Source organism: Dromiciops gliroides, chromosome 3 (genome assembly GCF_019393635.1).
Source record: "Dromiciops gliroides isolate mDroGli1 chromosome 3, mDroGli1.pri, whole genome shotgun sequence".
In the NCBI taxonomy this organism is placed as follows: domain Eukaryota; kingdom Metazoa; phylum Chordata; class Mammalia; order Microbiotheria; family Microbiotheriidae; genus Dromiciops; species Dromiciops gliroides.
In genome coordinates, this window is record NC_057863.1 from 158,877,264 (window position 1) to 158,900,861 (window position 23,598).

Sequence of the window (23,598 nt, forward strand, 5' to 3'; positions counted from 1 at the left end):
TGTCAAGTGTCTGAGGCTAGATTTGAACTCAGGTCCTCCTGAATCCAGAGCCAGTGCTTTATCCACTGTACCACCTAGCTGGTCCCCTGAACATTAGTTATTAATCATTATTTCCCTCACTCCTTAACCTAGCATGTCAGGCCTGCTATGTTTGTCTCCAGTTTACATTTGCTATCTCATTTCACATCATTCCTCTTTATACTTTCTGTAGTTCCAGTAGACTGGGCTAATACCTTGTTCTAATCCTGCCATCTCAAGCTTCTGTGTATTCAAACAAACTCTCCTCCATATCTGGAATACATTGACTTCTCTTTGCTTATTGAAATCCTTCTCTTCCTTTAAGACTCAGGTGCCCCATTTTCCATGAAACCTTCCCTCGACCTCCCTGAACTCCCTATTAACAGAAAGTGTTATCTTTTGCCTCAGACATTCCTAGTGTCTGAATCTGTCTTTTGTCTCATTTTTCCTTGTATTGTACTTATTTGCTGTATCTGCCATATTACCTTAATGGACTATACACTACTTGACAGCAGGAGCTATCATCTTTGTATCCCTAGCATCTAGCACAGTACTGTACATAGTAGTTTCTTAATGAATGATTGTTAAATTGAATTAACCTCTTTCAATCTAATTGTTGTTGTTGTTCTTGGCAAAGATACTGGAGTGATTTGCCATTTCCTTCTCTAGCTCATTTTACAGAGGAAACTGAAGTAAATAGGGTCAAGTGACTTGCCCAGGGTCATCCAGCTAGTAAGTATCTGAAGCTACATTTGAATTCATGAACACCTGTCTTCCTGATTCTAGGCCCAGTATTCTATCCACTATGCTCCCTAGCTGTCCCCTTAAGTCTAATAACCTTTATCAGTCTTTATCTTCTTTGACCTTTTTAAAGCCTTTGGTATTATTGACCCTTCCCTTCTTCCCCATTGGCTTTTAGAGACACTACTCTTTTCTGGGTTTCCTCCTACTTCTCTGACTGCTCCTTCTTTGTCTTCACTTGTTCCATATACTTCCCCTGACTCCTTAAGGTGGATGCTGCCCAAGACTTTGTCACTGGACCCTCTTCTCATCTCTCTCTATTCTCTTTCCCTTGACTTTATTACCTTTTGTGCATCTGATTCCTAAATCTCTTATGTCTATCTAACCTTGATTTCTCTTCTGAGCTCTAGACTGTCCAGCTGCCTCCAGAACAGATCCACCAAGATGTCCCACTGGCACCTCAAACTCAACATGCCCAAAACAGAGCTTATTATCTTTTCCCCATTCTCACTTTTTCTTCTGACTTAACTAAATCTGTTTGTAGTATCACCATTCACCCAATCTCTCATGTTCAAAACCTCCAGGGTTACCTTTGACTCCTCTCTCCCTTTCCCTTTCATATCTAATTAGTTTCTAAATCCTATTGATTCTTCCTCGCTATCATGTCTGTCATCTCTACCTTACTTTTTATTTTCACTACCACCATCCTAGCATAGGGTCTCATTACCACCAGCCTGGACTATTGCAGTAGCTTCTCAATGGGTTTTTACCACTTTCTCCCCTTCTCTAATCCATCCTTCAAACTGCTACCATAATAATCTTCCTTATAAAAAGAACTGTTCATGTTTCCCTACTTCAGAATCTTCAATAGCACCCTGTTACCTACTGAGTAAAGTGAAAATTCCTTTGCAAGGTATTCAAAGACCTCCACCACTGGACACCACCCTATTTTTTCTTGCCTTATCTCATATTGCTCCCTTCTGTGTGTGTTGTGCTCCAGCCAAACTTACTCATTCTCAATCTCCCAAACAAACCCTGGGCTCTCTTTCCTCTGTTCCTTGGCTCATACTGTTCTCTCTGCCCAGAGTTTTGTCCCTCCCACTCTTCATCTGTTGAATTCCTACTCATCCTCTGAAGCCCAAATCAAATATCACTTCCTCTATGAAGTCTTCTCTGATATCCCATCAGTAAATGACTTTTCAATCAGACCTTACATAGTGCTTTGTTTGCCAACTTTCTCATTCACTCATCCTATAATGTATATCATAGTTATGCCTCTTAGTGTCTTACCCCCTTCACTACCATCATCTCGATAAACAGAGGGGACAGGAAGTTCTCTGAACTTTTTAACTTCCCCATCATCAATCTGACTCAATGTTCTGTACATGTTGGGTATTTAATAAGTGTTTGTTGAATGGAAGAATGTTGAGTAGTGTTCAAGAAAGGGACTATCCAGATGATCTAATCCAGAGCCTGGAAAGACAATGCAAACCTGGAACTTCCTTGTTTTCAGCACTGTGAGGTTCTGGTGGAGACCATGCTCTCTGGGCAGCTGTTGCAGCAATGGGTTGTTCACCAGTTCCTCTCTCTTTTCCCACCTCCTTCCAAAGACCGGGCAGCTTTTATGGTATGGACAGATATTTAAGAGGTGGCTGTAACAGAACTAGAAGTGGCAGTAATAGCAGCCAAGTTATTAATATGGCACATGGGAACCACTGGACAGCTACTGAGAGCAGCTACATCAGGCCCAGCAGGCTGGTGGAAAGTAATAATCAACCACTCAGAAGGCTAGCATCCTTTTTTTATTCTGACATAAACACCCCGCCCCCCTCCTGCCACAAAGAGAATTTCCATATAGACTACAGAACACAAAAAGAGGATTCTATATGAAATGTCTCACATTTCATACCACTTGCTGTCCTGTTTGTGCTTCCCCCAAACTTTCTTTTGTGAATTAAAAAAATGTTTAGATAGTCCTCTTTCTTTTGCACCACTATTGTTAACTTTTCCTCTATCTGTACCCTCCACCCATTTAAAAAAAGTAGGGGGGGAATCTTGTAGTAATAAAGCATAGTCAAGCAAAATGAAAACTTATGGTCATCATGTGCAAAAATGTATATCTCTTACTGCACCTTGAGTTCATCAACTCTGTCAGGAGGTGGGTAACATGCTTACAGATTATCTGGAAAAATGGTTGGTCATTTTGTTGATTGGAGTTATTCAGTTTTTCAGCATTTTTCTTTTCAATATTGTTGCTCTTGTATAAATTGTCCTCTTGGTCTGGCTCACTTCAGTATGCATCGGTTTATATTAACCAGGATTCCTTGAAAATGTTTCTTGCCATTTCTTATGTTGAACTAATACTCCATTACATTGTTACATATGCCACAATTTGTTCAACTATTTCCTATTTGATATACAACCAGCATTAGATTCTAGTTTGGAGGGTTTTCTTTTCTTTTTTTCCTTCTTAGTACCTTTCTCTAGAATCAAGAAGTTTGTTCTGCTTGTGACTCCTCCCTTTTCTTATCATCTCTTCCCTCTTAACTCTCCCTGCTTGTTACCTTGTTGAGTTTAATAACTTTATGCTACATTGGTTGTATGTATGTGTATGTGTATCTGTGTTCAATCCTCTTTAGTCCTTATCAGATAAAAGTGAAGTAAACTTGATACCTACTTGCCCATTCCTTTTTCCATGTTTGTATTTTTTTCTCTGTCCTGTCTCTGTCTCTGTGTCTGTCTCCCTCTATCTCTGTGTCTCTAACTCTCTCTCTCTCTCTCTCTCTCTCACACACACACACACACACACAATTATGGGAAATTGCAGCTTCTTTCTGCAATTATATATTCATTTTACCACCCCTTTTCTTTACCCTCTTCAAAACCTTATAATAGAACCATTCCATTTTCATCCTTTGTTTTCTTATCTAATTCTCTCAATGCCTTTTGAAGACATTAAGATTCTTCTCCCTCTATTAGAATGTTAGCACTATATTCAAACGTAGCTTTTTCTAGTGCTCCAAATAAATTTACCTTTCTAAGGTTGTCTGGACTTTTTCTTGTGTTTGCATTTCAGAGTTCTTATCCAGTTTTGGTCTTTTTTTGGTGGGGGGATGAGGCAATTGGGGTTAAGTGACTTGCCCAGGGTCACACAGCTAGTAAGCATCAAGTGTCTGAGGCTGGATTTGAACTCAGGTCCTCCTGAATCCAGGGCCGGTGCTCTATCCGCTGCACCACCTAGCTGCCCCAGTTTTGGTCTTTTTATAAGAAATACTTGAAAGTCTTTTATTCCATTAAAGATTCATTTTTAAAAGTTTTTATTTATATCTTTTTTCATATCATTATAATTTTCCTCAGTTTCCTTTCCCTTTCCCCTCTTCCTCCCAGAGAGCCATTCCACATAACAAATAATATTTTTTAAAGACAAAAAAGAAAAAGAAGAGGGAAATATTAGCACAGCTGGTCAATTGCTTAAAAAAAATCCAGAAACATGCTGTATTCAACACTTGTGGACATCCCAACTTCACAAAGGGGTAGGTTAAGGGTGTCTTTTTATATCTTTCCATTTAAGAATGTTTGATCTCTATAATTTTATTACATCCACTTCTGATTATTTTCTGTATGTGTGATTGTTCTTTCCATTTATTATTTATTGGTTTTTGGCTCTGCTTACTTCATTCTTGGATGATATTCAGCTTTACAGTGAAAGTTATTCATAGTTGTAAACCTTTTTGAATACTTTTTAGTAGAAGCTGCTAGGTCATCTGTGATCCTGACTGTAGCTCCTTAGTTTTTGAACTGTTTCTTTCTGGGTGTTTGTAATATTTTTTCTTTGACATAGGAGCTCTGGATTTTTGCTATGACCTTCCTGAGACTTTTCCTTTGGGGGTTTCTTTGACTTTGCCCTCTGGTTCTAATCTATCTGAGCAGTTTTCATTTATGATTTAAAAATATATATAGTGTCTAAATGTGGGGTTGTTTTTTTTTTATCACAGGCTTCAGGGCATCCAGTGATTTTTTTTAAATTGCCTCTCCTTTACCTACTTTCCAGGTCAGTTTTTTTTATATCAAATATATTACACTTTCTTCTATTCTTCCAATCTTTTTATTTTATTCTAATATTTCTTGCTGTTTCATAGCATCATTGATTTCTATTTGTTATATTTCAGTTTGTAGGGAGTCCATTTCGTGGGTAAGGTTTGTTACTTTCTTATCTAAGGGCTATTTTCCTTCTGATTCTTTCCCTAAGAGCTTTTATTTCATTTTTTTTTTTGTCTCCTGTTTCATTTCTTCTAGGTAATCTAGATCCTTGTGATCCTTTTAGAAGGATGATTTTTTTTCTTTGAGTCTCTCTTTACACTTGTTAGTCACTTTCTTCTTCTTTGGAGGGATTTCTAGATATACAATACTGAATTATACTGGCTAGTATTGTCTTTGGTTTACTTACATTGCCAGCTTTAGTTTCTTAATTGAAGCTTTGTGCTCAGACCAGACTCCTCCACTTGCTGCATTTTTTTTTTTTTTTGCGGGGCAATGGGGGTTAAGTGGCTTGCCCAGGGTCACACAGCTAGTAAGTGTCAAGTGTGTCTGAGGCCGGATTTGAACTCAGGTACTCCTGACTCCAGGGCCAGTGCTCCATCCACTGTGCCATCTAGCCGCCCCCATCTGCTGCATTTTTGGGTGGAGTTGTTGGTTCTGCTTGTTCTCATCCTGGATCACCTCGATCCATGTGCTGACTTCCACTTCCTGAGGTTAGACACCCCAGAATCTTTTAAGTTCGGGGCACTGGATCTTCAGAACCCTTTATGGAATCTCAGGACAAGTTCATAGGGATCTTGGAGCCCTGGATACCTAAGCTGTCCTAGTTATAGCACTGATGTGCCACACTGGTCACTACTGTTCCTATGGGTTTTGAAGGTCCCTTCGCCTCCCTATGGTTTTCTTGCCTGAGTTCTTGCTGCCTCCAAGCACAGAGCCCTATAGTCTACACATGTCTCTGGCCTATCTCTCATTGTTCTGGGAGGTTGCTGGGTTTATTTTCCTGCACTGGTGTCAGCTCTGGGTCCCTTTTCTAAGGCCCACAGGCTCCTGGCTGTTTTTTTTTTTTTTCAGTGCCTAGGGTTGGAAGAGAGAGAAGATAATAAATGCTTGTTAGTTAAAAAAAAATTAAAAGGAAAAATTGTTTCTGATTGGGATAGATGTCAAAGATAATTGAGAAATAAGAAGAAAATGAAAGTGGAAAAATTACAGAGGGGAACAGATTTCAGCTTGTAGATGACTTCTTACAGTTCTGTTTTGTGGGTCTGGGATACTGAAGTTTAATCTCTTAAATAGATCTTGACTTTACATTTGGACTGTGAGTCATTGGCCCAAATTTTTAAAGAACTGCCTCAATAATTCTGGCTATTTGTGACTGCTAAGTGAATCCAAACTATAGCTCCTCTTTAATTCTCACAGATCAAACCAAAATAAATGGAAGCTAGCAATGGGATAGGGAGATGAGATGTCCCTTGTGTCCAGTCTCTGGTGTTATCTCTGATGCTGCTGGCCTCCCATTACCCACAGGTAAAGATGGTTGGACTTCAGCCATGTTCTTTAGAGGTTTCTGAGAAAACCACTCCCCTTCTCCAGACAGCTGTGAACCATTTAGATAACAAACTAGATATGCAACTAAATTTACATGCTCCTATTTAAAAAAAGAAAAAAGGAACACAGACATCTCAAAAGGCCCAATCCAAAACAAGAAAGTGGCCCAAGAAGAATATTTCTGCAAAACTCTGTAACTGAAGAAAGGAACTTGGAATCTGAGCAACTACCAAGTACATCCAACAATGTTACAGAGGCAGAGCTTTCAGACTGGCATGGGTTCGTAAAGAAAAGCAAATGCCTAAAGAATTATGGCTGCCTTATTACTTATAGGGGAGTTAAAAGGAAAAATGCAGAACGAGGCAATCCTCAAAAAGAGCTATTTATAAACTTACCCCAAGTCAGTGGTTCAACATGTTTACCAAAGTAGTCCTAGCAAATATTTCAGAAAATATTTAGCATAGTAAGTGCTTTAAAGAAGCATATTCCGTGCTCGCTTCGGCAGCACATATACTAAAATTGGAATGATACAGAGAAGATTAGCATGGCCCCTGCGCAAGGATGACACGCAAATTCGTGAAGCGTTCCATATTTTTGGGCAGCTAGATGGTGCAGTGGATAGAGCACCGGCCCTGGAGTCAGGAGTACCTGAGTTAAAATCCGGCCTCAGACATTTAACACTTACTAGCTGTGTGACCCTGGGCAAGTCACTTAACCCCAATTGCCTCACTAAAAAAAAAAAAAAAAGAAAAGAAGCATATTCCAATCCATCTTTTTTTTAAAGCCTACGATTCTAATAACCTAACTTTCCCAAATATGTAGAATATGGTCCCCTATACCCTTTACTCCTCATCTGCCAATACTAAGATCCAGGTTCCAATTACTCCCTTGTTTTGTTGTAGTTTATAATATGTGGTGATTAACAGTATGGTACCTAACTGCATTTAGGAAAAACAAATTCTGGTAAAAACAATTAAAGAAAGAAATTTTTTTCCTGTTGTTTAATATATGGATTAATATGGATGCTACCACTAGGTACATATGCCAATCATATGTTATGTACAGCATGCAAGGTATCTTGAGGGAATAATGGGAATTCCATAACTCAGAAAGGCTGACCGTGATACACTTAACTCATTCTTTTGCTTTTAGCATATTTCAGACAAATTCCCGCTTCATAAAGTGTTAAACCAAGATGTAAAAAATAAAGTATATTTAATCACATTGTTCACACTAAAGAAATTGTTATAGATAGTATTCTTATTATTTTTCTTTTTTTTTTTCTTTTTTTCAGGGCAATGAGGGTTAAGTGACTTGCCCAGGGTCACACAGTTAGTTAAGTGTCAAGTGTCTGAGGCTGGATTTGAATTCAGGTCCTCCTAGATCCAAGGCCAGTGCTTTATCCACTGCGCCACCTAGCTGCCCCCTAGTATTCTTATTATTGATAGATAATTTGATTATATCTTTAATGGGTATAAATGGTTTTTTGGGTTCCCAACAAATAATATTTTAAAAATATTGTTTATTTCATCTTTATCTTTAGAGGTTGCTAGATGGCATGATGGAGAGTGCTGAACTTAAAGTTGGGAAGACATTGGTGGAGGCAGCTAGGTGGCGCAATGGATAAAGCACCAGCCCCAGATTCAGGAGGACTTGAGTTCAAATCCAGCCTCAGTCACTTGACACTTACTAGCTGTGTGACCCTGGGAAAGTCACTTAATCCCCATTGCCCCACAAAAAAAAAAAAAGAAAAAGGAAGACATTAGTGTGAATTCTGCCTTACTAGCTGTGTGATTCTAGGCAAGTCAGTTAACTTCCCTGAACCTCAATTTCCTCATCTATAAAGTTGTGAAAATAAAAGCACATACTTTACAGGGTTGTTACCAAGAACAAATGAAATAATATATGCAAGACAATTTGTAAATTTTTAAAATACTATATAAATATTAGCTATTATCTCAACGTTGAAAATTTTTATGTTTTATAATGCATAGAACTTTAAAAATTTTTATATGTTTTATAATGCAAACAATACAATGTATGAATAGTACTTCATGTAAAATAAACATATGATATTCAGGGTATATGCTTAAATTTTTTTGGTGCTATATAGTGGTACACAATCTAAAAACATTTAGAAACCACTGATCTAGTCTAACCCTTCTTTACCAAATGAGGAGATTATGCTTTTACAGAGGGCTTTACTTACAACAGTCCTATGAGTTAGATCATGTTTTATTATTCCCGTTTTACAAATCAATCAGCAAGCATTTATTAAGTATCTGCTATGTGTCAGATAACTGCGCTAGGGCACAGTCAGGATACAGATACAAAAGTGGACAGTCACTCCTGGGGGCAGGGAGAATGTGATATGCAACATGAGGCTCCAAATGGTAAAGTGACTTGTCCAAGATAACTAGCAGAATCAGGATTTGAAACTTGTTCTCCTGACTCTTAGCTCTAGAACTTGTTCTACCACATTACTCTGACCCCTGATGACTACTAGTTCAGATCGTCTATCTTTAGGGATATGACTAGGTGTTAGTAAGGGGCTCTCCATATTATTGGAATCCCTAGTACAATATGGGTCATTATCCTTTTCTAAATCTATATTCTTTAAGAAATATATAGGAGGAGAGAGATAATTCTGAAAAAGGATCCTATAAACCAGGTATCAGGCTCACTTTAAATTTCTTTTCTTTACTTTTTTTTTTTGTGGGGCAGTGGGGGTTAAGTGACTTGCCCAGGGTCACACAGCTAGTAAGTGTCAAGTGTCTGAGGCCGCATTTGAATTCAGGAACTCCTGAATTCAAGGCTGGTGCTTTATCCACTGCGCCACCTAGCTGCCCCCACTTTAAATTTCTTAATGAAAACAATCCCATAATGTCATCTGAAAGGAAACTGAATTGAAATCAGCATGAAGGAACCCCACCCCTCAAACTGGTGAATATCAGACTTTTCTCTCTTTTCTTTTTGTCTCTAATTCATACTTGGTTCATACCTCTTTCCCCAAACTAATATCTGATTCTTCCTGCCTTCCCCTAGTAGGTGCAAAGATGTCCCTGATAGAATTTTCTCCATCTGTTTCCAATGCCCTTCTTCCACCATTTCTGGCCCTGCGTTTCCACTTCTGGTCTGGGCCCTGTATATAGTGTATTGCTTGGTAGCTTACAGATGAAAGAGAGAATCTGAAAATTCAGTTGCAGCAGAGTTTGGCAAAGAGGAGATTTGGCTCTGGTAGCTGCTACAGATGAACAAGTAATTGCATATCAAGGTTGGAGCCAGCAGGGTCTGCAACAAGCTCTCTTTTCTGCCTTTCTCTCTTCTGTCTCTCTCAGGGATAGAATGCACTACAGCAGCCGCTTGCCTGTCATTTCTGTCTCTGTCTCTGTCTCTGTATCTCTCTCTCTCTCTCTCTCTCCACACACACACACACACACACACACACCTGACACTGTTTAGTATAATTAATAATAACATTGGCCAAAAGAAAATTGTTTTTTAATAAGCTTTAAGTGGGTATTATCAAATCAATAAGACTTAGCTAAATTATGATTTTTTTCTTCCACTTAAGGGCCCCTGCCCTACCTGTGACTTCACCTATAGGCATGTGGTTTCTGTGGGGCCTATTCCTTGTCTTGAATGGAGGGAAACTACCAATTGTGGGAGAGAAGTCTAGGAGATTTTAAGAATCTCAATAACAAGATACACAGTAGTAGGAAAAGGTATTGAAGTTGGTACAGAGGCAAGTGGGGAAGTTGGGGGCACTTCCTTTGGATTATTTAAACCTTAAGACACTTTCACTAGGAATACCACAGATATTAAAATGGGGGACTTCATGAATCCAAATAATGGCCTCTTTGCTACACTTTGGGTCAATAGTGAACCCCATTTAAAAAGAATACATGCCATAGTCATAACATATTACTTTACTTACAGTTAAATAAGTAATGATGGAGCAGAGAATTTTACCTACTTACTGGTTCATTTGTGTTTAATTGTGTACTCATTTATATGAATGGTTCTTGCTTTTGTAAACTTCACATTTAAAATCACAAAAAAAGAAAGACGACCCCTAACCCCCCCCCCCCCAAAAAAATCAAACAAACAAACAAAAAAACGCTTCCCTAGCAACCCACAGCTGAGCTCTTGGAGGAAGTGGCCTATTTTGACAGCCCCCTTTAGTACATATATTCCCCATGCTTATTTACTGCCAACATATTTCACATATATTTGTGGACATGTGTAACGTGCCTGTGTGACTTGCAAACACCCATACATTATTACAATAATAATTGGGTTTTGATGCTCCTGAAACTCAGTACTACAAAGCTGCCAGCATTTCCTTTTGGCTACCAGTATCAGGCAGGAAAATTATAGTCTAACTGTCTTCCTGTTTATTGATAAACAAAGTGGCCAGCCTAGCAATGGGGCCCGATTAGCAGTTTGCACCCTTTGTGAAAGGATAAACAGAACCCTACTGTTTTCTGTGTTTGACTGCAATTTGCATCTTTAAAGAGGTTCCACTGCCCTGAGATTCATGTTTCAACTTCTGAATGCCTGGATATTCTTTGATATGTTACATATCAGCCTTCTTGTTTCCCTTTCCTTCATCTTGAAACAATATTTGCCAGAGGAGCTCTGTTCCCATCTGGCCAACCATAAGCTTCCCATAGTCACCTGTCCAGACGGGGAGGGGGAAAGGAGTGAGATTCCATCCTGTTTTTACCACACTCTCAATTTCTGCATTCCCGGAAGACCCTTTAATGCTGATCCGACTCCATTTTTGACAAGGGAGGAGCACTGGAATGGGTAGCTGAGGGCTAAAAAGAGAATCCACTTTCCCTTTTCCTCTTAGTTCCATGATGATTATTTATCCACCTTCCACTCTCTCCTCCCTCCCCAAATCACTCCCCCAAGGGCTCTCACCCTTTTTTTAACAGCTAAGTGATTTACAGTAATAGATAAAGATTCATTCCATAGAGCAAATTGGTATAAGATTAAAAAAAAAATTGTATCTCAAGTCCTGAATGTTTCTGCTACCTAATTGGGTTATAAAACTCAATGGTAGAATACCAAATAGTAGACTGACTCATTGCTCTCTGATGGGTTGTTTTTAGGACTAACCCTATAATTATTCTCAAATGGAAAAAAATGCCGATCATTTTAAGTTAAATTTACATGATGTAAAAAGGGAGCATTAATACATATAAACATGGATTAATCTATTTAAATAAACTTTCCCCATAATCCTTACAATATGTAAACAACGTTTGATCTGCCTTAGAGATATTGCATGATTGGGCTCATGAGACGCCATTTATCCTACTGAACAATTTCCTTTTATAACTTCAAAGGGAATTTTATATATTTATAGGAGGTAGCAGGGTGTTAAGTGTAGCTAGACATAAATTGTACTTCTACTATTTAGTTAGTACCAATAGGGATTAAATTAGATTTTATAGCTGTTAGTAGAAGTCTATTTTGAAGCTAACAAGTGGGATTTTTAAATCCTGGAAAGCATAATCCTATTATAAAACTGGCAGCTGAATTAACATTATCTAGGAAGCGAGTCTTCACGGATTAGCATTTTTGACATTAACAAAGAAAATCAAATACTACAGGGTTATTAGACATGTTTCCCAAAAGTAGGAAGGGAGGATTGTGAATTCAAGACAAGATAAATGACAGAAAATATTTTAGCTTAGAATTACCTATTATATATGATATATGCACACACACACATACTCATACCCATATGAAGAGCACCAGATACTAGAAAGGAGGACCTAAATGTAGCATTTTCTAAAATACAGATTATATGCACAGGTTTTTTTTTTTTTAAGCTGTGGAAATAGCTTGTTTATATGTCCATCCTCATTTGTACATAAATATTTGCATAATAATGTCTTGTTCCTAATTCTCTAATATATTTACCAGAGATCAGAATGAACTAGGGGCAAGGGGAGGTGGAGAGCAGGGAAGAAAGTTTATGAGTCAATATGAGTGGGAATCAAAAGGCAAATAAAAGCAAACACGCCTTCAAAATACTTTATTTCAGAAACATGGACAAAATGGTGCCTGCCTTCTTTATGCTGCTGAAACTAGCTGATTGAGATCAGTGAAAAATTAAAACCCACCTTATATACTGACTCTATTGTACAAAAAGTTATAAATAATTTTGTTTCTTTGAAATTGGCAACTCTGACATAATTAGTTTTAGATTATAGAACCATGAGATCTTAGAACTGAAAGGGAGTTTAGTGACTAGAGAATGAAATGTGTAATTAGTGAATGGTAACCCATTGCTACTGCACTGCCTTTCAGTGAAAATTGGAATAGCAAAATGTATTAGGGGATGTCCTCTCTCTCTCTCTCTCTCTCTCTCTCTCTCTCTCTCTCCCCTCCCTCCAAAACACACACACACACACACACACACACACACACACACACACACTCAGTATGCTGATGGCCTTTTTTTATTTTTAAAGAAGAATCTTATTTAAGTCTTAGAGATTGGTTATCCTTGGTGCTGATGAAGGTTATTATTAGAGCTATGCAGAATTTGCCAGTTTTCATTTGCTTGGATATCATTGTAGCAGATAATCACATGGATATCAATCACTTGCATATCATTATGTTAGATAATTGCATGGGCATCACTCACATGTGCATCTTGGGGTAAATAATCACATGGGAATCAATCCCATATATATCTTGGTTGGTAATTGCATTAGTAGCAGGGATGGGTGTATCCTCAGAGTAGATAATCACATGGATATCATTCACATAGGTATCAAGGTAGATAATCCTGTGCATATTAATTGCATGTACTAATGTGGGTAATTACATGGGTATCAATCACAATCAACCTTGGGTTTTCTGGAGGTGATTTATATAGGAATAGATTATGTTTGTATGGATGTTGTGGCAATAACAGCTAGAATTCACTTTGTAAATATACTTGCCCCAAAAGATACTTCCTGGAATAGCTCAATTGCTCTCGATTTTTCTATTAGAATTTAATTCCTTTGACTCAGTCTTTGTCCCCTATTTAAAATGAAAGTATCACTAGAAGGCATAACATGTTAATTCTTCTCAGTCATTTATATTGTAGTGTAAATAAATTTGTTAGATCGTTCTCTGAGAACAAGTTTTGAAAAGGGATGAGTGGGAGTATGAGGCCACTAGGCACCTATAGTGAGGTAGCACCACTGAGAATCTAGAAGGGGAAAAGGATATAGAAAAGGTAGGTTGAGGGTGTTGATAAACATTACCTAATTCATCATTTTGTCACGGGTTGGTCCAGTTGGTAGCATATTTATGTTTTTCCTAAATGTATCTTTGGAGTTGCTTGCCAATTCTTTTAACCCAGAAATTTAAACCCAGAATTTAAATGGATGTTGTCAAGATTACTTTTTAAGAGTCCATACCAAAAAATGTTTTTTCCGTTTCCTCCCCGTGGTTGTTTTTTGTTTTAAAATATTTGTTGAGTATTCATTTATGCTTAAACTACACAGTTGTCAAAAGTGCAGTAATAAATCACTACCTGAATCATTGAGAAGGTTGCCTACGCAAAGAATATGCATGCCTGTGGAGGGAGACCTATACTGTTCTAAGGAGTTGGTAGAAAAGAGAATGATATTGTTATATGCTTTGGTTACACACTTCCATGTGGTAATAAGCAGTTGGTTCCTGTTTTCAACAATTGTTTTGTCTTCTTTCTACTGATATCATCACTGTACTGCATATGCTGATGTTTGAAATCATTCTTCTCCACAATCAAAGCCAATGTTTGCTTTCTCTAGTAGTAGGGAACAAGTAGAACATAAAAGTTACAAATAATACTGACTCACCATTTTAACCAGTAATTCCAGAATTCCTTTTCCACTCAACCTTTTAGCAGAATTGTTCAAAGGTAACAAAATAATCTTACTTGAGATTTTCCCACTCTACTTCTGCCCAGCCTCTAATGCAGGGGTTCTTGCCTCAGAGATACAATGAACTTAACTCTCTCAGTGGGTCCATGAACTAATATGGGGGAAAAAAATTACATCTCTATTTTCACTAACCTTTGTTTTACTTTGTAATCCTATGTATTTAATTTTATTAATTTAGACTTTTTTCCCCTGAGAAATGGTCCGTGATACAAGAAACTCCAGCCTAGTGGGAAGCCTAATAAAAAATTAGATAGGAGAAAGGTAAGAGAATAGGCATTTATTCAGCACCTACTATATGCCAGGTCCTATGCTAAGTGCTTTATAAATATTATTTCATTTGATCTTCACAACAACCTTGTGAAATAGGTGCTCTCGTTGCGCTCATCTTTATTATCTTATTTTATTTATCTTTATTATCCGCTTTATTTCAGTTGAGAAAACCGAAGTTAAAGGACTTGCCCAGGTTCACACAACTAGTAAGTTTCTGAGGATTTAAACTCAGCTCTTCCTGACAGCATAGCACTCCATTTGCTGTGCCATCTAGCTGCCTCCTAGAGATAAAAAATAAATAAATAAAAGAGAAAAGAATTTATTAGCTTATTCACAGGCTCCCAAAGAACTGAAATTTGATGGAACTTTTAATATCTTTAGTCAATAATAGCAACAACAATAATAACACATGCATATATACATAATACATACAAATATCTCAAAGATTTTAGTATAGTTTTAAGCTTTAATAACTTAAAATTTGACTAAGACTTTTGGAATATCCTGTATAATACTTTAAAGTTGTGAAGTGCTTTTATCACAACAGCCCTGTGAAGTAGACAGTACAAGTATATTTTACCCTCAGTTTTACAGGTGAGGAAACCTAGAGCCACAGGAGTGAACTAATTTGTGAATGATTACACAGTAAGTATAGGTGAGAGGAATCAAACTTAGGTCTCCTAATTTCACACCCAGTGTTCCCAGCCACTACACTAGGCTGCCTACCAAAGGTACCCGTCCTTACTTAGTGTTGATAGGGACTAGCATAGGGTAAGAAGATGTTGAACCAAATAACTCCCATCTGCCAGATGCTGTAAGGAGCTGAGTCCTAGTTTTTCTATGAAAATTGTACATAGATCAGTCAATTGATAAGAGCATTTGTTAAGTGCTTCCTGTGGGTCAGGCAGTGTACTAAATTCTAGGAATACATAAATATAAGCAAGCAAGACAGTCTTTCCCCACAAGGAGCTTACATTCTAATGAAAGAGGAAGACACATAAAGGGGAGCTAGAAAGTTGGGAAGGAATGAAATCTATAAGGAACTGTGGGATGGAGAGGGTCAGGAAGTGACATGGAGGCCTAATTCTGTACAAGATTAAGGCAAAGACTCATTTACCAGATTCTGATCTCCCAGAGGCAAGGGAATTCAGAAAGGCCTTAATAGGCTAGAATAGGAATATAAAATCAGCAATATGAAAAAAAAAAAAAACCAGAGATGATGAAGTCCTGCATTTAGACTTTTTTTTTTGGTGAGGCAATGGGGGTTAAGTGACTTGCCCAGGGTCACACAGCTAGTAAGTGTCAAGTGTCTGAGGCTGGATTTGAACTCAGGTCCTTCTGAATTCTGGGCCGGTGCTTTATCCACTACGCCACCTAGCTGCCCTCATTCCCTATATAAACTTAACTGAAATCAGGTCTCCCCTATGCTTACAAATGATTTTTTAAAAATGTCTAAATGGGGGGCAGCTAGGTGGCGCAGTAGACAGAGCACTGGCCCTAGAATCAGGAGAACCTGAGTTCAAATCCGGCCTCAGACACTTGACACTTACTAGCTGTGTGACCCTGGGCAAGTCACTTAACCCTCATTGCCCTACCTCCCAAAAAAAGTTTATATAGGGGAAAAACTGAAGGTTCTGGTGATTCATTTAATAAATTGTAATTAAGCTTAGTGAAAATGAAAAAAAATTAAAGAGCAATACAATATTAGAAGTATAGTAGAAGTATTAGAAGCGTAGTACTATCAGTACTTCTGCTAGTATTAACAGAAGTATAGTATCTAGGTTAAGGAAGCTAATGGTCTTGTACTCTGCACTGGTTGTACCATCCCTAGGTAGTATGTTCAGTTTTGGAAGTCAGATTTTGAGAGGTATTGACAAACGAGTATGACCCATGTCTCAGGGGACCCTAGCCAGAGAAGAAGCTCTTTAGTTTAACACAGACTCTGATTCATCCTCAGGTTCCTGACTTCAAAGAAAGGCAGAGATCAACCTTCTCATTTCTGTCTGGTTTATTGCCCCCACCCTGGAATCACGCTCTGAGGAAATCTCTAAAACACAGTTCAAATATGAATCATAGGGGCAGCTAGGTGACGCAGTGGTAGAGCACTGGCCCTGGAGTCAGGAGTACCTGAGTTCAAATCCAGCCTCAGATACTTAACACTTACTAGCTGTATGACCCTGGGCAAGTCACTTAACTCCTATTGCCTCACTTAAAAAAAAAAAATTTAAAATATGAATCATGACTAGAGTTTTCCCAAAATGGAGGCAATAAGATCCCTTCTAAAAATGGTACTCAATGTACATTATGGGTATCAGTTATATGATTGCTGTTTCTTTCTTTTTTTTCTTCTGTTTCTTTCTTCCACCCCAGAAAACATTTAAGATGCAAAAGATTCATAGTATCAACAAATACAGAAACACAAAGCGTCCTCAGTAGCACATGACACTCCCCTAAAAGTTGAAAGCCCTTTGTCGGATCTCTGAAGAAGTATTTCACTTTTCACTTCAGACTTGGACCATTGGAGTAGCTCGTGAGGTCCAAATTTCCTTTCAAGTGAATCCATGACCTGGACATTCTTTAGTTGATCAGTTACAGGAAGGTATGAGTGGTCATCTCCTCTGAGGAGCTCTCCTCCCTTTGGTTAGTTAGCTCCCAATTCTTTATTCACAACCGAGCCACCAATGCCCTAAATACCAATTTTATAGGTTGTCAATTATTTTCTGTGCCCCAGGAAGAAAGGAGAAAGCAGAAGGTAGTAACCAGAAACTCAGACTCATCTAGGCAAGCCCATGTTCCCATTACCACATGTCTATATCTGCCATTGCCGCTGGATAATGAGAGGTGAGAGAAATCCTCCCTCCCCCTCTATGATTAGAAACCCAAAGGAGAAAAAGCTTACTTACCAAAAGAGTAGCCTCCAAAGATAGCCTTATTTTTATACACTACTGAGGGAGAACGTTCCTTCACAAGAGTTTGTCTCTCGTGATGTTTTAGTAGCCAATTATCTTTGATGACTCCCCCCTTCACATGGACTCACAGGAACCAATCAGGACTTATGTCACACAAGCAATGCATCCATCCCTTTGCAAGGGGCTAAAGGCCATGCCTCTTAGCTCCATGAAAAGTGTGACAGTTCAGCAGGTCAGGGAGTTCCTCTGATCCCTGTCACTACACTGGAAGCCTTCAAAGGAAGTGAACCAGACTAATGAATATCTGGAAATAATGTCACATGAAGAACATCTGAGGGAACTGGGGCTATTTATAGCTTGTAGGAGTGAAGATTCATAAGAGGACTTGATAAATGTTTTCAAATATTTGAGTGACTGGGATGTGAAAAGGAGATTCTACTTATTTTGGGTTCTGTCAGATGACACAACCAGGAGCAATAGATGGAAGGTGTAGGCATGCACAAAATAATATTGGATTAATATTAGGAAGAACTTTTCTAATGATTAGAGCTGGCCAGTGATCAAATTGACTGGTATGTAAGATAATGAGTTCCTTGACCCTGAAAATGTTCAAATGAATCTGAGTGACCACCCATCAAGGATAATGTAGAGGAGATAACGTTGGGGAGAAAGGGGGAGTTGCAATGGGTGACCTCTTTAGGTTCCATGATGAATAGATGGAACACGCACTTACTAATCATGTGCCAGGCACTGTGCTAAGTACTTTTCAGATAATAATCTTTACAAATATCTTCTCATTTGATCCTTCCAACAACTTTTTGATGTGCTGATCTTATCCCCTTTTTACATTTGGGGAAACCGAGGCAGACAGAAGTTAAATGACTTGCCCTGGGTTACACAGCTAGTAAGTATCTGAGGCTGGATTTGAACTCAGGTCTCTCTGATCTCACACATAGCACTCTATCCACAGAATCACCTAGCTGCCTCTGATGACCCAAGATTGAGTAGCTGTTTAGTTACAGCATTTAGTCATGTCCATTAGCATTTTAGAGTCAACAGGGCATTCTTAACCCATGGAAACTTTTTGTGGGCTCCAAAAATTATAGCCATATAGCTTGCTGGAAAATTTTTTTCTAACTCTTTTCCTCATCCATTCTAACTTCCTAGTATTGACCTGGCAGCTTCAGATCACTTTTACCTATACCCCTCAAAGCTGGTTTCTTGTTACCCCCAAGTTACCTTCAAGACTTGTCCCATGTGTTTAGGCAGAATAGGTAGACATGGGCAACTGTGTACTGATGTTAGAGGCACCAAAAGGCTCATCTGCCACCAAACATCTGCTTTTCCCTCCTGCCTTGGTTCTAGAAAATCCAATCATTAAGTTATTCTTTTGCATTTAGACTTTGCCTCTAGAAAGCCACAAGTGATATGTCACATTAACTTCACAGGATTGTTGTGAGGATCAAATAATATTATGTTTGTCAAGCACTTAGCACAGTGCCTGACACTCAATAAATGCTTATTCCATCCATCCATCATGGAACCTTAAGAGGCCATACAATCTCACTCTCCTTCCTCCACACAACAGAACTTTCCTCTACAGCATCCTTGATGGGTGGCCACTCAACCTCTTTTGAACATTTCCAGGGTCAGGGAGCTCATTATCTTACATGCCAGCCAATTTGATCATTGACCAGTTCTAACAGCTTTGTGTTTTAGCAAAGCCAGATTGGTAAATTATAATGAGGGATTCAGAGGAAGAAAAACCAGATTGGTAAATTATGATGAGGGAAGTCAGAGGAAGAAAAAATACAGTTCTGAGGCCCTACTTATAGGTTAAAAGAGAGAAAGAAGGGGGAAAGCATTTATATGGTGCCTACTATATGCCAGGCACTGTGCTAAGTATTTTTTGTAGATATTATCTTACTTATAGGAAGAAAGGAAAATTATGAGTAAAAAGAATACCACCTTCAAAGATGACACAGTTGAAAAAATTCACAATTAGACTGAGGGCTATCCCTATTCATCATTATATTAATAAAAATAATAAATATGATGATGATAGCTAGCATTTTTATAGTATTTTAAGGGTTGCAAAACTCTTGACAAATATTACCTTATTTGATCCTCACAATAACCCTGGAAGGTAGGTGCCTATTATTATTTCCATTTTAATGTCATTATATATTAAATCATACCTAAAACTTTTGACAAGATAATCCAAACTCCTTTTTGCATGCATCTTTATAATTTCTTTTGCCTCCTTTTTGAAGTTGTTTCTATTTGCCTATATTTTTTGTTAAAGTAGGAATGTTGTGGGGTTTTAGGGCCTTGACTTGGTGGCCTCCAATTAATTATTATTATTTTTTTTTGCGTGGGGCAATGAGGGTTAAGTGACTTGCCCAGGGTCACACAGCTAGTAAGTGTCAGGTGTCTGAGGTTGGATTTGAACTCAGGTCCTTCTCAATCCAGGACTGGTGCTTTATCCACTGTGCCACATAGCTGCCTCCCTCTAATTAAATTTTGTAATTGAACTGCCTAATTCACAGGGATATTTTGAGCATAAAATGAGATAAATAAATGTGAAAGTTCCATAAAAATGTGAGCAATTATTATAATAATTTATTGATGTCCTCTGATCCTTGTTCTGGTATTATATTTGTGTTTGTATGCTCACAAGTCCCTGATTCTTGTATTAAGTATTATTTTGACTTCTGTTAGGACATGGTTTAGAAGAAGCCACTCTAGACTGGAAATGCTTCAAGAGCAAGCACAATTATTTCCTTTATGATTCCCCATGGTGCCTAAGTCTGTGTTCTTTACACAGTAGGCACTTGATAAATGATGTTTACTGACTGGCTCTCCCTAAAGCAAAATTTTTCTTCTATGAGACAGACCTTTCCTTCAGGAAAACAAGCCAGCAGAACATCCCCCACCATGCTGTTGGCCTAAGATCTTGTCCCTGAAGTCCAACAATGCTTCATTCTATATAATAACACCAGCTATTTCAAGTGCGGTTACCTGGAATAAGAGTGAGATAGGCATACTACAGCTAATAAGCTGAATCCCAAGGTACTTTTGTAAGAGTTGCTAAGAATATTACCTTTCTCCTGTGACAGAACATGGATCTTTTAAACTTAATTTCTCCCTTTTGGTCCATTGCCTCCAGTTTCAGAAGGGATCCTGAAGGGAAGTAAGGAAAAGCTGGAAGCTACTCTCAAAAAACTGGGGATACTAAGCTTTCTTGCTGTGGCTGATGAGCTATTGTCAGCAATTAGGAGTTTCCTTCTAGGGCATAATGGCTGAGACCATAGGTATTGAGATTATTTTCATTGCATGTAAGTGAAATTCCCTGCTGGCTTTCCTTTGGCCTTTGCATGCTGTTTTCATTGGCAATGTCCAAGTTCACCAAGATTATTCTTGTGTTTTTCTTCACCAACATCAAAACACAGAAAGATAGTTCCAGTCTATTCACTTGAGGGAGCTAGCAGGAAATTCAAGACAGTCTTCTTAAAAGTGTCAAACCTGCAGAACTGTTCAGGCTAGATCTCTTCCCAGTGAAAGTTAAAATCGGATTTCTTACTGAAATGGTGAGCTCAGAGGTCAGAGACTTGAAAAAAACTCAACATATGTCATGCTGATGATGGACATTTCAACTCTTGTAGAAACTTGGATAGAAGAGTTGTCTTCCACTAGTGTCCACAATTTATACTACCATAGCATTTCTGGAAGTACTAAGCCAGAGGCTCCCTAAATAAGTAGACACATTTGCATGTTCTATATAGGAATTGGCAGTTGCCCAGAAAGACCTATGATGAGATAAAAGAACTGAACACCTTTAGGAGAGCTTTAGAGTTCCATAAGAGAATATTTCTTCTGATTTCCTAAAATTGGGACAAAGTCATAGGGAGGACACATATAAGCTTTGGTGATTGGTATCAATGAATCTTGGTCAGGATATACTAAAACTGGAATAATGAATACTTCAATTCATAAATATTCATAGAAGAATGTTAATAAAGGTAAATGTAATTATGGGTATTACAGGAACTAAGTTGATGAGAGAGAAGGGGTGAAGGGAACCAAATTACTAAGATTGGAATTAAGAGGAAATTCACAAAAAAATTAAAAGGAATTAAATAAAATCAGAAACAAAAATTTCTAACTATATTCCAACAAACTAAAAATTAAATGAAATGGGTAAATATGCATAAAAATATGAAATTGTCCAATTAAAGACAGCTAGAAATAAAAGCTTATGGCAATGCAAGCTTAGAAAGAGAAATTGAGCAAATCATAAATTAACTCCCCCCAAAAAACATTCCTGGTCTAAATGGGTTTGCAGATGAATTCTACCTAACATAAAAAAAACTATCCCTGTTACATACATTGTTCTTAAAAACAAGAAATAAGAAACTTTACTAAGCTCCTTCTAAGAGATGAATAGACTCTTTGTGCCAAAATTAACAAGAGAGGATTTTAACTATTAGCAAATATTATTTAAATATTAGCAAAATAATTGTAGCAATATATCAAAAAAGTTATTAATTATGACCAAATTAAATTTTAACTGGAATGTAACAATGGAAAACTTAGCATAATTAATCTTACTAATAACAAAAACTATAGAAGTTTTATAAGTACATTGAAAGATGCATAAAAGACAGAAAATATAGTACTCATTTAGATTGAAAATGTTTAAAAAGCATGGGAATAGAAGTGACAAAAATGATGACACGATAGAACTAATTTGTCTAAAAGCAAGGCCCAGCATGATGTGTTATTTGACATAATACTAGAAATCCTAGCAATATCTATAAACCAAGAAAAAGTAATTAAAGGAATGAGCACAGACAAGGTGAAGGAAAAAATATCTCTATTTGTGGACTACATGATGGGTTGTTATTTGGGGGGGGTTGTTTGTTTTTTTTTAAGAAAATTCTAGCAAATCAACCAAAAACATCAATCAAGACAACTAATGGCTTCAGTAATATACCTGAATATAAAACTAACCCATAAAAATCATCAGCATTACTATATCTTACTAACAAAAGCCAGGAAGAAGAGATAGAAGTAAAGATAAGATTTAAAATAACAAGACGCAGTAAATATATGAGTTTGTGTGCCAAAGTGAGCATAGAACTTATAGGTATGTGTTAGACCTCCAAGGTCCTTTCCATTCTGGAAATGAAACAACAAAACAATTTTCATATAAATTAGGGAAGACCTAAAGGACTAGAGAGATATTCAGTGTTCATGGCCGGGCAATATAAATAAAATGTTTAAAATGATGATATTACCCAAATTAGTCTGCAGACTTTGTGTCATAACAACCAAATTGCCGAGGTAATACTTTAGAGAATTAAATAGAATTCTATATAATAAGAACAAAAGGTCAAGAATATCAAGGAAAATCATGGGGAAAAGTGGGAACCAAGAGGTTTGGTGTTACCAGATCTCAGATTATAATACAAAGCATTAATTATGAAAAATATCTAGTACAGGATTTTTTTTTGGTGGTTTTTTTGTTTTGTTTTGTTTTGTTTTGTTTTTTAGTGAGGCAATTGGGGTTAAGTGACTTGCCTAGGGTCACACAGCTAGTAAGTATTAAGTGTCTGAGGTCGGATTTGAACTCAGGTACTCCTGACTCCAGGGCTGGTGCTCTATCCACTGCGCCACCTAGCCGCCCCTACTACAGGATTTTTTAAAGATTATAGGAACATTATGTTCATAGCCCTGAAAGCTGTTAACAATAATCATTTCTGCTTTCTTGATGTTTTCCACATCAAACCTGGTCCACAGTTTTCTCCCAAATTATTGCTCTCATATCTTCCTAGCCCCATCATCTCCCATTTCAGAAACTAAGATAGGAGAGCCTTCTGTACACTGTTCTCTCTAATTGAGAAGAAAAGTTGTTCATATGCAAGGGTAAAGCTAAGAGAAAAAATGCAGAATTTCATATCCTTCCTAAATCTCCTTCAAAAATATTTTCTCAGCATTATAGAGGGAATGGATTCCTAAAGATCCCCTTTAACAGTCTTTTCCAAATAAGATGTGGATTTTCTGTATGCTTAATGGGGAAAGTTCAACTCATCCTTAGAGAAGCAGGTAGCATCAAGCCTGTGCCAACATGA

General features: G+C 37.7%; 1 protein-coding gene and 1 non-coding gene across 3 annotated transcripts in view; both read left to right on the plus strand.

Annotated features, from left to right (window-relative positions):
• CLYBL (citramalyl-CoA lyase) overlaps nucleotides 1-23,598 on the plus strand; it is a 396,026-nt gene that overhangs the window by 246,505 nt on the left and 125,923 nt on the right. The gene's annotated exons all lie outside the window — the stretch shown is intronic.
• Nucleotides 6,835-6,941, plus strand: LOC122752045. Its single transcript, XR_006355850.1, has one exon. It is a non-coding gene; the product is annotated as a U6 spliceosomal RNA (small nuclear RNA).